This window comes from Caretta caretta, chromosome 6 (assembly GCF_965140235.1).
Source record: "Caretta caretta isolate rCarCar2 chromosome 6, rCarCar1.hap1, whole genome shotgun sequence".
In the NCBI taxonomy this organism is placed as follows: Eukaryota; Metazoa; Chordata; order Testudines; family Cheloniidae; genus Caretta; species Caretta caretta.
Window position 1 is genome coordinate 49,429,378 of NC_134211.1, and position 5,418 is coordinate 49,434,795.

The following is a 5,418-nucleotide window of genomic DNA, read 5'->3' on the forward strand; positions in this document are numbered from 1 at the left end:
CTGCTCCCGGAAGCGGCTGGCTGCTGGCACGTCTCTGCGGTCCCTGGCAGGGTGTGGGGGAGGAGGCTCAGCATGCTGTCCCCACCCTCAACACCGTCCCCACAGCTCCCATTAGCCAGGAACCAGCCAATGGGAGCTGTGGGGGTGGCGCTTGTGGGTGCAGGCAGCACAAGGAGACATGCTGTTCCCCTTCCCCCCAGGGGCGTACAGAGATGTGCCAGCAGCCAGCTGCTTCTGGGAGCAGCATGGGTCTATGGCAGGCAGACAGGCAACCTGCCTGAGCCCTGCTGCACCGTCGGCCAGGAGCCACCTGTGCTAAGCACCTCCCAGCCAGAGCCTGCACCTTGCATTCCCCTTCTGCACCCCAACCTCCTGCCCCAGGTCAGAATCCCCTCCTGCACCAAACTCCCTCCCAGAGCCCGCACCCCTCACGCTCTCCTGCACCCCAACATTCTGCCCCAGCCTGGAGCCCCCTCCTGCACCCAAACTCCCTCCCAGAAAGAAACTAATATAACAGCTGTTCTAAGGTAAGAAGTAGGCTATTTTGAATTAACTTAACTATACTCTACATGTTTTAAGACTGAAATGTAACCACATATGGTTTTATGTTAATTAAAAGGCAATTTTAGTATAGTGTTAATAGCCTCTATGCCATAATTGTGATGGTTTTGTTTTAAATTAGGGAAAAGACTTGTATACAGGGACCCCACAAAATCTAATAGCCCTGGGCCTACAGGAGAGTTAATCTGGCCCTTCACAGAGGGCAGGCTGTAGGAGCTGATACCTATGACTATGCCACCTGAGGCTCCCCCTGCAGTAGGGTGATTCCTTTCTGTGGCTGTGGGGCAGCTTTGCAGTGATGGGGTGGCCAGGGGAGAGTCAGGCTTGTAGTTTCTAAAACACCATTCATGGGGTTGTACAGTTGTAAAGGCCTTGTATAGTCACCCTGGTGGTTTGTGTGCCTTCTGATTAAGGAAATACCGTAAATGCTTGGAAAAGCCCCAGTGAGAAACAGAGGGGAATTTGGACTCTTCAAATACTTTTGTTGCAAACAAGTCCCTAAACTCTTTTTTTCCTGCCTACTGTACTGTCCGCACACAGGGACCAGCAGCCAATTGGATTATAGCACTGTTGATTACTCACAATTCCCTTCCTGTGAGGACAGGCCCTGATGTGTTGTTTTTTGATAACACTGGCTCCTTTAGAGCAATAATGCTGGTACAGCTTCCTGTCTAATCGTAAAACAATTACTGCACCTCGAAAGGGAAAACATTTTGGAGAATCCTGTTTTAGCTCGGAAGTGATAATAGAAGCATTTTCTTGCTAATCAATGGTTTGGCTTTCAGTTTCATTAAAACATCCCCTCTGGCCACATGACCAGTGTTAAGTAGACTGGAAGGCTCAGGTTTGGAGACTGGGTAGAGATGGACCTAGTCTCAACATCTCAATCTGGAGCTGAATTTCCCCATTTTTTTCAGGGGAGAGAAGCTGGGGTTTTTGTTTGGGCCCATCTCCAGTAATAGGATATGTAACTTTTCACTTCTAGGTCCCTAGTCTGAATTAGCCCCAAATTGGTAGTGACCAGCAGTTGCCACCATGTAATGGGTGTTCAGTGGTCTATGCGAAACAAGCTAATGGTCTTCCTCCGATGGATAGTTTCCATGTTCCTCACTGATGGCAGTCACACCACTACAGCTGGTATTAACTGAACCCTTGCTCGTAATTTTAACAACAAAACCAAAGACTTAATGGCCTGAGGAATGAACCACCCTGTCACCTGTGGAAGTGGTCTGGCAGGCCAGGGCTAAGGTACAGTGGGGTAAAGTGGGGTGAGTTTGCACTGCCTTGCCTAGGCTGTATGTGTCTTGTGCATGAGGTGGGACCCTCACTCTCCAGGACTGGCACCTGTCATCAGCATTTGAGAAAATATTAAACAAGAAAACCAAGGCTGACTGCTCCTGATCTGCACAAAAGCTTCCTGAACTCTCTAGACTGTGAAGACTAATGTTCTAATAGATTGAGTGGCAGACATGGAGCAATATAGAGGAGACTAGCAAAAACTCTGTATTCATGAGTTAATGTATTGGTGGCAGGATAACTCTGGAACTCAAAGACTGGAGAAAACCCTGGGCCTGATTCTCCTCTCACTTACCCCAGTTGGTGTTATTCCATTGACTGCAGTGAAGTTACTCCAGATATACACCAAGTTAGCAGAGCAGAAACAAGCCCAATAGGTGTATGAAACATGGGACTCACAATAGTATTTGATGGAGAACAGGTTCTGTACTCTAGCTAGTCATCAAGTTTCACACAACAACTACACACTGTGTAAAGTTCTGTACAGACTCCTTTACTTTCCTTTGTGAATTTAACAAGTAGTAAGAAGAAGCAAAGTCCTACTAACTAGTCCAGGATTTCTGTTTTAAGAAGGCAGATTCTTTGAATCTCACTTTTTTTAACAAAAAGTGTTCAACGTAGCGTTTAAACATCTTTCTAGGAAAGAGGATTTCTTTTCCAACAGAGTGATAAATACAAAATTAAAAAGTAGTGTGATCTGGACTGGGACTCAGGACACCTGGGGTGAAAACCTTGCCCCACTGAGGTGGAAAAGCTTCCATTGACTTCAGTGGGGTTAGGATTTCACTTCTGGATTCTGTTTCCAGCTCTGTGTCTGACTCACAGTGTAACTTCGGGCAAATCCCTTAAACTAAACAACATATTACTTAAAAGCATCACGGGTATTGTGTGACTTAAAGGATTGTTAAAAGTGCTTTGAGATCCTTCAGTGAAAAGATAAGTACAAAGTAGTATTAGTTTTATGTGACAGGGGAGCACCCAGACTTGTGACATATTTCCACTGATCACTGCTTTATTGCATTTTCTAGGAGCTGTAAACTCATGCACCTCCATCTCAGGCCAGGGTGTGCGTCTTTGAACTCCCTGCTGGGGGACTCTACGGATACAAAGGGTGTGTGTCTGTGGTGAGAGAAGCACTATCTTACTGAAGTAGAGCAGAGAAAGGAAATGACTCAATCATCAAAAGGCCCTCCTTCCTCAGGGAACTGTCCCTAATCAGTATTATCCCCTTACAATAATACTATTTCAGAGGCACTGTGAACCAGAGCACCACGTAGCCATGTAAACTGCTTCCTGTATTTGCCAAACAAAACAGCATTCAGCAATTAATAGAATTTAGCTATTAGCTCTGCTATGATATGCATCCAATGAAGTGAGCACGAAAGCTTATGCTCAAATAAATTTGTTAGTCTCTAAGGTGCCACAAGTACTCCTTTTCGTTTTGCGAATACAGACTGACAGGGCTGCTACTCTGAAACAAACATTACAGCTAGTCATATGGCCATTCTTGGTACCATGCATCTCCTATGGAGAATCCTTTTCATTTTAGAGGGTAGTTTACCTGCTGTGCCATAACACTTTTGCCAGGAAAGAACAAACCTGGTTTGTTACATTTTGCTTGGCTTAAAATGTCACAGCTGTGAAAATTGTCCTCATTACCCTTGCAAGAGTTATTGCAACGCTTTGCTCCTGGGACACCCTGATTAGTCATTGCTGTAGTATTAAGCAGGGATACTTTGTGTTACTTGCCAGGGACCCTGTAAAATCTCTACCTTTTTGATGCTTGATAATAGAAAGAGGCAGCTACAAAAGTTGGCAGTGAAAGCTACAGAATAAAGCGATGGGCACTCCAGAGCTCTGGGACCGGGAATATTGCAGAGACTCCGCTCTTTATAATTAACTGTGATTAGACACAGACACAGATGTGCAGCATCTCAGCAACAAATGAGCCATTTGTTCATCTTTAATGCTGTAGGAGGGAAATGCATAAGATTGGCAAGAAAATGCACCTTGTAGCTTTCTTTCATTTCCCTCATTCTTTTTTTGATCATCCTCAATCAGTCACCCCTCCTGCTGATACAGTCACCTGGAGGTGGTGGTGGGAGTTGGCTATTTGCATATACAAGTAAAAGGCAGCCAAGATGCCCAATTACCCTCTTAGCATATACTAATAGCTCCCTGTTTATCCACCAGTGTGGATCTTCACTTATGGGAATGAGAATATTATCATATAGCTGGATACATTTAGTGTGACCATTTTCAGATGACAACTTGTCAAAGCCTCCACATGCAGGTTTAATTATAGAATACAGACTTTAGCAGGGTGTCATGAATTTATGGTGGTTTCAAAATGGGGGTATAAAGTCAAACTTTGGGTCTGATTCTGGGGCTTTCTGCATTGGTGCAGGAACACTTTTTATAATGGGGATGCTGAAGGCAGAAACCATGTAATTTGGGTTGTTATTACTATTTCAAGCGAGGAGTATGGCAGCACCCCTAGTTCCAGCACTAAGGTTTTTCTGCTAAGCCTCAGAACTCTGAGATGTTTCAGTCAGGCAGAGAGTAAAACCACTTCCCTGGGAATGAAGTATTTGAACATAAAATGGACCTTTTTTGATCACAGAAACTCACCCAAGAAATCTCAATTAACTCATCATGATTTCTGTATCAATAGGAATGATGAAAAACAGAAAGTTGCTACAGCTCATGGCTGCACCATAAATAGTATCTCCTCATTGCAGGGGGCAAAAATAATTGGCCAAATTAATATCTGATGTAATTCCATTGACGTCAGTACAGTTACACAGAGGAGGAGATTGTCCCTATGTATTTTCTTATATATGTGATAGTGACAAATGTAATGCCTTGTTTCAGCACCTGCAGAAAGACTGCAGTTTGAAATTGTATGAAAACACCCCTGCCATATGAGTCCAGAGGGGATTATGGAGCAATAAGGAAGCTGTAAACTTGATGGAATCCTGGTCAGGAATAACATGAAGGATCTTGTGAAGCAGCACGTTCCCTTAAGTACATTGTATACAACTAGCAACAAAGGTCAAATCTGAATCCAAATGTGAAGGTTCAGGAAAGTGGTTCCAGTTCAATATGCATGAAACGTGGGCAGCAATGAATGGTGACAAAAATACATCAAGTTCCTGTAAGAAATCTTTTTTTTGTTATTATTTCAGTAAACTACTGTAGTGATAGCTCTGGACCTTTATAATATTAATTGTCACACAAATATCTTTTAATATTCCTCATAACAAATATAACCAACCTTCAGTGCTAAAGTCTTGGAGGAGAAAATTAGGGTTGCGGTTTCAGTGTTTGATATGAACCTGAAACTCTCAGAGCTTCCCCTGATTCCTGAAGAGGGCACAAGGCCTGATTCTTCATTCATATTCACTGCGGTAAATCAGGAGTGACACCAGTGAAGCCAACAGAGTTACACTGGTTTAAGTGGGAGGAGAACCAGGCCTTGGTTTGACAGGGCCAAGGTCTGACTGGCTAGAGAGAAAGTTCAGCAGAGGGTCATTGAAACAGAAATGAAACTGCTGAGCT

The 5,418-nt window shown here is 43.9% G+C and overlaps 1 long non-coding RNA gene across 1 annotated transcript; it reads left to right on the top strand.

The window, feature by feature from the left end:
* Positions 1-207: 207 nt before the first annotated feature.
* On the top strand, positions 208-5,009 carry LOC125638398 (uncharacterized). Its single transcript, XR_007357211.2, has 3 exons — positions 208-527; positions 2,886-2,968; positions 4,732-5,009. It is a non-coding gene; the product is annotated as an uncharacterized LOC125638398 (long non-coding RNA).
* The last annotated feature ends 409 nt before the right edge of the window (positions 5,010-5,418 follow it).